This window comes from Sinohyriopsis cumingii, chromosome 8 (genome assembly GCF_028554795.1).
Source record: "Sinohyriopsis cumingii isolate HCF-2022 chromosome 8, ASM2855479v2, whole genome shotgun sequence".
In the NCBI taxonomy this organism is placed as follows: domain Eukaryota; kingdom Metazoa; phylum Mollusca; class Bivalvia; order Unionida; family Unionidae; genus Sinohyriopsis; species Sinohyriopsis cumingii.
Window position 1 is genome coordinate 65,394,290 of NC_142968.1, and position 12,270 is coordinate 65,406,559.

The following is a 12,270-nucleotide window of genomic DNA, read 5'->3' on the forward strand; positions in this document are numbered from 1 at the left end:
AATATAACTTATAAAAATAAACACTATACAGAAGACTGAAACATTTCAGTAGCAGAATTACTGAACATTTTTTGACCAAAGCAGGACATCTTTCTCTTTAAAGCAAAAACAACAAACAGAAATATGATCCATCCCTTCTCAAAACTGAACCATCAAAGAAACACAAATTCACATTCAACACCTACCATTAAATTGGTCAAAATTATGTACATTTCCACAACAAAACAGTAAGTTAAATGTATTATGAACAAGGACTGCATATTGCAAAGTATGAAAGCAAACAATATTAATTACCAGTATTAATACCACCACAAGTGCAAAATTCCAGTCATGCTTCAATTTACTAATCAATTATGGCACTGGATGTTCCAGACATGATGAGCTAGATGGAATTTCCACATGGCTGATAGTAATGAATTCTAGCAGCTGCCAAAGTGACAGCTTCGAACTGAAGAAGATGTGATGCATTGATGTCCACCATGGTGCATGTACTAATGAGTCCATTACTGCTATCAATATTTTTGGTCAATCAATCTTGTTCAGTCGGGTGTATCAAGTAGTTTACCTGCACAGTGTGACAGGTAAGTGGTGCTTCATATAATAGCTGACCACATCCCACATGCAGCCAATGCATTGAGCAATCCAAATACAAAACTCCACAGACAAGAAAAGAATAAAAGAAGACATAATGTACATACTTGCTTATAAGTCAAGTCCAACTGCAAACTGCACAGACCCATATCTGTAGTCATATAAGCACCAGCAGATCTGGTTCTGTGCAGTTTGTTAGGAGTAATTGGAAGAACAAACAATACAGACTCAGATCTGCAGGTGCATTATGCTACAGCAGATTGGGATTTTTGTTGCTTGCAGTCTGAGTCGACTTAAAACGGAGTACTTATGGTAGTGAGCCAACACTTCTAAAGGGCAAGGCATAGTGTGACTGATCACTACTCTTTTACAGGACATTTAGGTTACACATCTCTCACAGAATAATTGTTACAAATTAAACTTGTACAGATTACTGTTGCTACTAAATGTGACACTTTTGCATTTCTTATTTTTAATGTAAATAAACAAGGTTTTAATATTTGAGAAATAAATGGTTGAAGTCAGAAGGAGATAAATGGGGGAATTTTCACATGAATGGCAGATTATACATAAACAGACATACTGATCATTGTATTCCAGTCCACAAAAGAGCAAAGTCTCTCTAAATTATATCAGTGCCTGGGCCCATTTTAACTGAAACAAGTCAAGCTTGGAAACAAACTCCAAACCTTTGATTAAATGTAGTCCAGATTGCTAACACTAGAAAACAACAAATATAGCATATTAAAGAGATAGATTGATTTCATAGAATGGAGTATTATTCAGTGCCAAGAACTGACTTCACATGAGGGGTCATGACCTGTGACCCTCTGACCTAGGATCAGCCTGCTACTGCTGCTGGTTCTTTCAACAAGACATATGGAGATTGACTTGGGCTGCTTCTGTGACAAGTTCATTTTCAGTTTTCAAAACAAAACTCAACACCCCAATTGCTGTCTTCAACTCTGATTAGCCACAGATGGATCTTGCATTAAATAGAAAACTTCATTCCTTTTGAGAGGCATGCTTTTTTAATTTTGAAACTTAATTCTCCAGTTAAGGTCTCAATTAAATCAAAGCTGGTATCTTAATGACATTAATATCACAGCATCCATCCAATACTGAGGGGGATTACAACCATAATTCTATGCATGTATTTTCTATTATTATATTATATCCTGCATTATTCTATTTGTATTTTCTATCACTTCTATGCTGTAAATTCTATTTTGTATTATTCTATTTCACATTTTCTATGTGTGCAGCATGTACATTCTAAATTATATCATTACATATGTCATTATTTATGAATTTGGTAGACATGTTTTTACAATAATGAAATTTCACTTCTTCAGATTCCATGTCAGTGATTTAGTGTGCAATTATAATTTTACACATGTTAATATTTTTTGTGACTTTCAAACTCCAGCATGTAACCGAATGTAAATGTAATCATAAAGGACTGAACTACACACCTGACCTGATGTGTCCCAACAGCAATGTAGTATTTGTTGAATAAGACGACAATAAAAATGCTTCCTTCTTTCAGAATCTTTTTTAACTCTTTTTATTTTTTTAAATAAATAAATACATGAAAAATTAAGAAGAAAGCACTTATAACCTTCACCATTCATCAGTAGTTCCAGCAAGATCTCCAGTTTTAAAACTTCAACACAGACAGACAGACACACACATATGGAGAGAAGGAGAGAGAGAGGAGATGGAGAGCTTGACTAAAAGAAAATATACAACTTTCTCTAGGATTCCATGAATGGAAAGCAAAAAACCTATACCACTCTGACATATATTTGCAATATATATGAAATACGTTTAGTGAATTTCCAGCAGTAATGTAGGATGAGCTATATTAACATAATATAAATAAAATGAGGGAATGACTAAATCCCCCAACATGGAAGTGTGTTCTACATCATGCTATACATAAGTAGGAAGGAATCACTAAATCCCACAATGTGGAAGTGTATTATACATCATGTTATACATAAGTAGGAGGGAATCACTAAATCCCACAATGTGGAAGTGTGTTCTTCATCATGTTATACATAAGTAGGAGGGAATCACTAAATCTCCCAACATGGAAGTGTGTTCTACATCATGTTATAGATAAGTAGGAGGGAATCACTAAATCCCACAATGTGGAAGTGTCTTCTACATCATGTGATACATAAGTAGGAGGGAATTACTAAATCCCACAATGTGGAAGTGTGTTCTACATCATGTTATACATAAGTAGGAGGGAATCACTAAATCCCACAATGTGGAAGTGTGTTCTACATCATGTTATACATAAGCAGAAGGGAATCACTAAATCCCCCAACATGGAAGTGTCTTCTACATCATGTTATACATAAGTAGGAGGGAATTACTAAATCCCACAATGTGGAAGTGTGTTCTACATCATGTTATACATAAGTAGGAGGGAATCACTAAATCCCACAATGTGGAAGTGTGTTCTACATCATGTTATACATTAGTAGGAGGGAATCACCAAATCTCCCAACATGGAAGTGTGTTCTACATCATGTTATAGATAAGTAGGAGGGAATCACTAAATCCCCCAACATGGAAGTGTGTTCTACATCATGTTATACATAAGTAGGAGGGAATCACTAAATCCCACAATGTGGAAGTGTTTTCTACATCATGTTATACATAAGTAGGAGGGAATTACTAAATCCCACAATGTGGAAGTGTGTTCTACATCATGTTATACATAAGTAGGAGGGAATCACTAAATCCCACAATGTGGAAGTGTGTTCTACATCGTGTTATACATAAGTAGGAGGGTATCACTAAATCCCCCAACATGGAAGTGTGTTCTACATCATGTTATACATAAGTATCCCTATCTGATGATTATGGCAGGACTCCATGAAACAATCAATGATTCCCAATCAGCATCTTAAGGAAAATAAATAAATATATAAATATATAAATAAATAAATATATAAATAAATAAATATATAAATAAATAAATATAATAATATATAAATAAACAAGTTTTGAAGAAACTGTATGCCATTTTACAAAAAAAAGGTTAGACTGAGCTCACTAGAATGATCAATACTTAATAAGAGTGTTCTCTCTCTCTTTCAAGAGACACAAAAAGTTGAAAAATGTTTGTTGGTGGAATAGGGTGGAATAGGGTGAAACTTTGTGCATTACATTCAATAAATGTATTTCTCTTGTAAACATAAAATTTATATAACATGAAAACAAAATTTTTGATCATTAATTTGTGATAAGGTTTACTACAAGATATATCTAGCTACTGGAATAAATTTTATTTAAAAAAATAAGGTGTGTACATACTTTTTAAATTGAAGAGAAATCTTTGCTCAAAAACAGTTGGTAAATATTAAACTTAAAATCTGAAATTTCAAAATTCTATTTCAATGTGATAAAAATTGGTTTAATGACATTTTATAACTTTTCAGAAAAGGTATAGCTTTTACAGACTAACAGTTTCAAGAGAAGTTATAAGATGTTAAAAAGAAAAATATTTTAATAAAACTAGACATCCTTAATTATTACCATAACAAAAGCATGCCAGAAGAATGGTTTGGCTTGGTATTTTTTACAACACATTAAGGCTATGTGGTCTCAAGGAAGGAAAATAAACTATAGTAGCCTGATCTGATCCAACAGTAGGATTGAAAACTGCACCCATCTGGTTGCGAGTTCCGAATGCTAACCACCTGAACCACTCCAGCTCCACATACTAGAATAAATCTCAGGAGGTCAACGTACAAAAAGATGAAGTTTAAATTTCACTAAAACTTCTGTTCCCTTAGGGACCCTAGGAGATGACATATAGTTCATAAGATTGGTCAGTACACAAGTCCAAAGTGATAGTTCATAGTTTTGCTATTCAATAATTTTGGGTTGTTTTTCAGGGTGTCATTTCAAGGCTGACAATCAGACTCAGATTAGCACTGTTTCTTATGCAAGCATACAGCGATTCTTTCCTAAAACAAAAGTTTCAGTGTACAGGTCAGCGCTGCTACCACAATGCCATTACTAATTAAAATGTTACTACTTTAACGCAAGACTGCTACGATGGCCTAGTGGTTAGAGCATCTGTCTCAGAAATGGGAGGTTGTGGGTTTGAACCCCAGCCAAGTCATACCAAAGACTTTAAAAAATGGTACTAACAGCTGCCTTGCTATGCACTCAGCATTAAGAGGTTAGTGTTAAGACTGGTTGGCCTGGTGTCAGGATAATGTGACTGGGTGGGACATCATGCTACATATCTGTCACTGATGCCTCAGTGCTAAACATCACTATAAACTGCCACGCTGCAGACATCGTAGCGATATGATAATGTGACTGGGTGGGACATCATGCTACATATCTGTCACTGATGCCCCAGTGCTAAACATCACTATAAACTGCCACGCTGCAGACATCGTAGCAAAATGACTGATTCTTTTAAAAAGCTACAGTAAAAATCCTAATCACACACACTACTTTAAACCGCTCTTCTTTATGAATGTAGGTAGGGTATTATTAGATTGCCACACAGCAGCCATGTCACATGTACTTGAATGTGATGAATTCAAAAATATTTACCACCTATTACAAACTAGGCATGATGACATTTATGTACAGGTGAGCTATTGTATCGAGACTGATAACAGTGACATGACAAAAAAGATGTTAATTGTCTGGATTATGGAGTTTTTATATATTTTTAATATGTACCTTGAATTCACAAAGAGCAGCTAGAACAGCTTTGTGTTGAGATGGAATCTGCATGGACCTTTTGTACACTGAAATGAGAAAAACATCACTTATGTTACCTCAATAAAAAACTAGAAAAAACTAGCTACATCATGTTAGTCAATACTAGAAAAAACACTTTTATTACCCAAGTAAAGATGAAAAAATATCACTCACCTGACCTCAGTAAAGACTAGAAAAGAAATACTTACAGGGGAAAAAAACATTACCTCAGTAAAGACTAAAAATGCATCACTTAAATTACCTCAGTAATGACTTTAAAAAATCACTTTAATTACCTCAATAGAAAAACATCACTTAATTACCCCAGTAAAGACTAGAAAAACATCATTTAATTACCTCAATAAAGACTAGAAAAACATCACTTACATTACCTCAATAAAGACTAGAAAAAGATCACTTACATTACTCAGTAAAAACTATCAAAGCATTACCTACATTACATTAAAATGGCCATGAATATGAATGTAAAATAGCGACAATTCCAGTTCAATTTATAAGAAGGTTAATACAAAATAATGGTTGAAAAAATATAATGGTAAACCTGTCTGACAGAACACATGTATTTGGATATAAACTGACAGATATTTTGATATAAACTAACAGAATATTTGGATATAAACTGTGTGACAGAATACTGTAATGCAAACTGAAAGAATGCCGGGTACGATGATAGAAACTCTCTGACAGAATATTATGGTATACATGTATACTGTTTAACATAAAATATTATGGTAGAAACTAGTGGATAGAAATACCTTTTCTTATTTCTTTCTGATCAAATCTAAGAAAGAACAAAGATTCCACAAATGAACTGGCACTCTATTGGCCAAAATGAGTTGTCAGGCATTCACGATAAGACCATTTCTTCTTTTTAGCTTAATGAGTGTTGAAACCATCTCCAATATTCTCCACCAAAATTATTTTCAAATTAGTCACTGTGGCAGCCATATTTAGGTGTAAGATCAGTACTACCATTTTCAGTTAAGATAAACTAGACACTCTCAGAAGACTTTTGGTGATATGACTATTCAGAAATATTAGTGACAGTTTCAATATATTCATTGTTGCAGCTATATTTGAGTTGGGATTGGCACTATTTTCATTATAAACCAACCAGATGCTATAATTAGTTCTCTGGTATTTACCCCATGTTAATTAGACTTTCCTTTTAGAAGGAATAGCAGTAACAAGGTTTTCAAGATTACTGGAATGTGGCCATACTGGATGCTAGACAGATAAACACCATTTTCATTTTCTACAAACCAGATATTGTAAGATGTTTCGAGGTGAAAACCCGATGTTGATACGACATTCCATCTTGAAGTATTAATAAAGATCTTCAAGATAGCCACTTTGGTAGCCATACTGAATATTGGATTGGCACAATTTTTATTTATGACCAACTAGATATCATAAGAAGTTTTCGGTTTAAACCCTGTGCTGATATGGCTTTCTGTTTTCGAGGAGTAGTAAAAACAATATTTTCAAGATGGCAGCTGTATTGCTATACAGGACGTCATATTGACACCATTGTCATTTAAGACCAACCAGACATCATAATAAGTCTCTTAGTGAAATTTTATATCTCCATCCTGATATGATGGAGTAGAGAGATCATTGTCATGGCCCATGTGGTGGCCATAATGGATGTCAGGTGGCACCAATTTTATTTAGGACCAACTAGACATCATAAGAAATCCATGTTGATATGACTTATTATTCAGGAGGAGAAGCTATAACAAGATTTTCAAGATTCTACTATGATGGCCCTATTAGATATAAAATCAGCACCATTTTCATCAAGGACCAACTAAGACATCATAAGAAGTATTTTAGTGAAAATCCCATGCTGATATGACTGTTCATTCAGAAGAAGCAGCAATAATAGTATTTTCAAGATGGTTGCTATGGTGGCCATGTTGGATGTCCAAGCAGTAAGATTTTATTTTAATACTAATTAAAAATTGGAAGAATGTGAGTTAATAGTTTCATCACAATCCACCAAGTATTTTAACCAGAAAAATTTTAACACTGAAAAAAATGACACCTACTTAAAACAGACAAAATTATGATTTCTGAGAATTCAAAATAATAGTTTTGGTTTTGTTAGCATAAATAAACAAAGGTACTTTTCTTTGTACAAGTAATTTCAAACACTTCTTTGTAATGTGGCTGATAAAAAGCAAAAATTTTGTAGACACCAATCCTTATCATGATGCAAATTTAAAATGAAAATGTCTGTAAAAACACTCTGTATCTTTAATCAGCTGAATTCCTGACTGGTTTCACAATTTTATCAAATAATCAACATCAGTTTGCATCTGCCAAAGTACTTTTCTGGCACCAGCCTCCCAGTATGGTGCTCCTGCTCTCCTTTTAGACTACACCTGCTGCAAAAATCACTGGAAATATTTGATAAATTAATTTTGCTTGAGTGAAGATTGGACAGATTGTCCTAATATCAGATTTTATCCTGCTAGTAATTGAGGATTAACAAATGTTGTTACCATGGAAATGAATATGATATGATCTACAAACTGATACCTATCCACCATATGCAAGATGAAAATGTGATAAACTGTGCTGTGACATGATGAAAATGTTCACACCCATGGCTAGGCTACAATAGTTTTGTTCTTGATAATAAATAGATGGTAGTACCAGGCAAGACTGAGAAAATGTTGCATTCTGAGGCACTTTATTTAAAAGCTGGTATTGCATAATTTAAAATAAAAAAATCAATTAAAATGATCTGGTTCTGCAGGTTCAAAATTTTAAGTAATAAGTTATGTAAGAATTATGTACAAATACTATGAAAAGTACCACACACATTATGTAAATGGACATAATACTGGTCCCAATAAGTCATATATAAATTTTGTAACTATTTATTTTGAATCCTGAAGCATCCCACTGTTCCTAAGAATAAATTACCTCAAAAAGTTTGACAATAAATTCATTTCACTATTATTTATTATCAATTGGATGAAAAGTTAAATTTTCTCATTAGTGGTGACCTTTACCCACAGCAAGTGTGAACCCTTCACTTTCACTTCAGTTGCCAAAAAACATTGTATAAATAATGTTGTAAAGAACTCAACAGGCAAATTATGGTGACATGCAAACGTTATATGATTTCATTTTGCTTATTACCATGTAAAGCAAAATTAACTAAATCTTTTTAATTTTACAAGGAAATATATTTTCATGACAGAGAGAGAGAGGAGTGGGTGGGGTGGTAGTGGTGTTTAATCAGTTTATGAGTATTCATGTAAATATCACAGGGCCACAAGTTTGACTAGTTCCACAAAACTGTAACCATCCATAAATAAAGTTATTATTTGATATTATTATTATTGTTATTATTATTATTATTATTATTATTATTATTATTATTGTCATTATTCATTGTTGTGAAAAGAAAAAGGGAATTAGAAGAAGAAACCTCATGACAAACCAACAAGTTAAAATCAAATAATAGGCATCAACCTATTATGGAAAAAACCCACTTAACTTTACACTATTATTATTACTCACCTTTATTTTGAACCACGAAATTAAATATGTTTCAAATCTGACAGCAATCATGACATAACAAGCACACATTGAGTATCAAGCCATCAGTACATAAAAATGAACACTGGATATGTCGGTTTTAAACTCCTCTGAATAGATTAATATGAAAGGACATCTGAGCACTACAATAATGTTTATCAGACAAGTCTTTCCATCTAATCCAGTACTCATGTTTGATGTTTGTTACCTGCGTCTACATATACTACACCTGGCAAGCAATAAAATGCCAGTAAAGTTGTACACATCCCACAAAAACTGTCAACAGCGACACAGCTCATAATGACCCCATCACTGGGACATGATTGGCCCCATTACCTGGCAGTGGCCAAGACTGGCACTATTAACTGCCTGAGATACATGCATAGGTAATGGACAAATACTGTTTCTGAGATATTTGTTACTCCAGCCTTGATATTTGACTGCAAGTCTGTTTGAGGTAATTTCCAATGTATACTTTACTGTATGGATTTCCATGTTAGTTTCTGACAGACTGGGTTAACTAAGGGCTATTCATGCATGGATCCAGGTGTGTTAAGAGGTTGAGTAATATATATATATCAAAATGCATGAGAGAAAACAGGACATACTGTATAATGTAATGGAAACATCCGTGCATGTAAATATGTGAGCGACAGATTAAGTTTACCAATAAATGAAATGCTGCACCAATTTCATAGTTGCTAAGATACCAGATATCTTTAAAGAACAGTAATTAGAAATTGTTTTTGATTCGACTAATGTGGCAGATATCAGAAAAACATAACCAAGCCTAAATCTTATTTTTCGCTGCCATGTACACTAGTCAGGAAGCAGTAAGCACACAAAAATACAACAAAAAATTGCAACTTCATGAAAAGAAATAGAAGAAAAATTTACCCTTTGCAAAAAAGATAAACAAAAATATTCAAAATACATAGTAGAGATTTTGCCAAGCAAACTACAAAAGGAGCAGCAAGATCCATATGTAGGGGTATTATGATAGTAACAGTACATGTCCCCATATGTAGGGGTATTAGGATAGTAACAGTACATGTCCCCTTATGTAGGGGTATTAGGATAGTAACACTACATGTCCCCCTATGTAGGGGTATTAGGATAGTAACAGTACATGTCCCCCTATGTAGGGGTATTAGGATAGTAACAGTACATGTCCCCCTATGTAGGGGTATTAGGATAGTAACAGTACATGTCCCCCTATGTAGGGGTATTAGGATAGTAACAGTACATGTCCCCTTATGTAGGAGTATTAGGATAGTAACAGTACATGTCGCCCTATGTAGGAGTATTAGGATAGTAACAGTACATGTCCCCCTATGTAGGGGTATTAGGATAGTAACAGTACATGTCCCCCTATGTAGGGGTATTAGGATAGTAACAGTACATGTCCCCATATGTAGGGGTATTAGGATAGTAACAGTACATGTCCCCCTATGTAGGGGTATTAGGATAGTAACAGTACATGTCCCCCTATGTAGGAGTATTAGGATAGTAACAGTACATGTCCCCTTATATAGGAGTATTAGGATAGTAACAGTACATGTCCCCCTATGTAGGAGTATTAGGATAGTAACAGTACATGTCCCCCTATGTAGGGGTATTAGGATAGTAACAGTACATGTCCCCCTATGTAGGGGTATTAGGATAGTAACAGTACATGTCCCCCTATGTAGGGGTATTAGGATGGTAACAGTACATGTCCCCTTATGTAGGGGTATTAGGATGGTAACAGTACATGTCCCCCTATGTAGGAGTATTAGGATAGTAACAGTACATGTCCCCCTATGTAGGAGTATTAGGATGGTAACAGTACATGTCCCCCTATGTAGGGGTATTAGGATAGTAACAGTACATGTCCCCTTATATAGGAGTATTAGGATAGTAACAGTACATGTCCCCCTATGTAGGAGTATTAGGATAGTAACAGTACATGTCCCCCTATGTAGGGGTATTAGGATAGTAACAGTACATGTCCCCCTATGTAGGAGTATTAGGATAGTAACAGTACATGTCCCCCTATGTAGGGGTATTAGGATAGTAACAGTACATGTCCCCTTATGTAGGGGTATTAGGATAGTAACAGTACATGTCCCCTTATGTAGGAGTATTAGGATAGTAACAGTACATGTCCCCCTATGTAGGAGTATTAGGATAGTAACAGTACATGTCCCCCTATGTAAGGGTATTAGGATAGTAACAGTACATTCATGTGTGCCTATCCATAGGCCTGCTGATAGTCCCCAAAAGTCTTAACTGCTGCACAAGAGCTTCCTTGCATAATAGGAGACTTTATAATGATTTAGGTGATACAAAAGTTTTCCCAGCATAACAATTTTATTGTTCTGATGCTGTCATCATCGCCAAAATGTGACAGGAATTACCTTTACGAAAATACTTAAGTTGCAAGGCTTAACCAAAATAAATATCAAAATATTCATCACACCACACAACATACCATTTAAAACGTGACTGCTCCAATGGCCTAGCGGTCAGAGCCTTAGCGTAGGTCATGGGTTCGAACACAGGCAGAGTCATACCAAAGACTTATAAATATGATACTAAAAGCTGCCTTGCTAGGCGCTCAGCATTAAAAGGTTACTGTTAGGACTGGTTCTCCTGGTGTCAGGATAATATGACCCAGGGTGCAACATCATGCTACATGTATGCGGCATGACGCCTCAATACTAGACATCACTACAAACTGCCATACTGCAGATATTGTAGTGATATGATTGAAAAACTGTTAAAGTTACATTCAAAATTCAAATACAGATACACACCCATTTAAATTTCAACACAAAAAAACTCACCAAAAAGTAAATTTTTCGATCAAAGCAAAAGACAACACCCAGATCTCCAAGTGGGCCTGATATCACTGACCTGGCACATAGTAGTCTAAATTTAAAGGCAAAAGTAGTGATAAGCCTAGTACCTTGTGCTAAAAGACACACATTTTAGGATAATTTCCACGTATTTTTGTTAGAAACTTCAAGTATTTGATAAAATTTTTAACTGTATTTTATCCAATGAGTAACTTTAGCAGAACTATACGGTACAGTGTTATTTTTGTATCTGTGTGATTGAAGCTCATGCAAAGATGCCACAACATTTGGTCTGATATGTTAAGGGAAATTATGAAAGTCATTCTGTTATTATTTTTAAAAAATTACATAATATATAATAGCCATATTTGATGGAGATAAGCCTATATTTTAGGTTTTCTGCCCAGCTGCTATAGGAGCCAAACACTGCTGTGGGAGCCACCGAAAAGTCTGATGCAAGATAACCTCATATGTGTGGATCTCACTTCATATTGAATTTGTCCAAGATCTTGATGAC

At 34.6% G+C, this 12,270-nt stretch overlaps 1 protein-coding gene across 4 annotated transcripts in view; it reads right to left on the reverse strand.

The window, feature by feature from the left end:
- Positions 1 to 9,287, reverse strand: part of LOC149793704 (nephrin-like) — a 162,747-nt gene extending 153,460 nt beyond the window's left edge. For 2 of the 4 annotated variants that reach the window (XM_089967705.1, XM_089967704.1), the window contains exon 1: positions 8,896 to 9,287. The gene's annotated coding sequence lies outside the window, so the exon portion shown is untranslated. The remainder of the gene's footprint in view (positions 1 to 8,895) is intronic. The other 2 variants (XM_089967707.1, XM_089967706.1) reach the window with 2 other exon arrangements.
- Between the last annotated feature and the right edge of the window lie 2,983 nt (positions 9,288 to 12,270).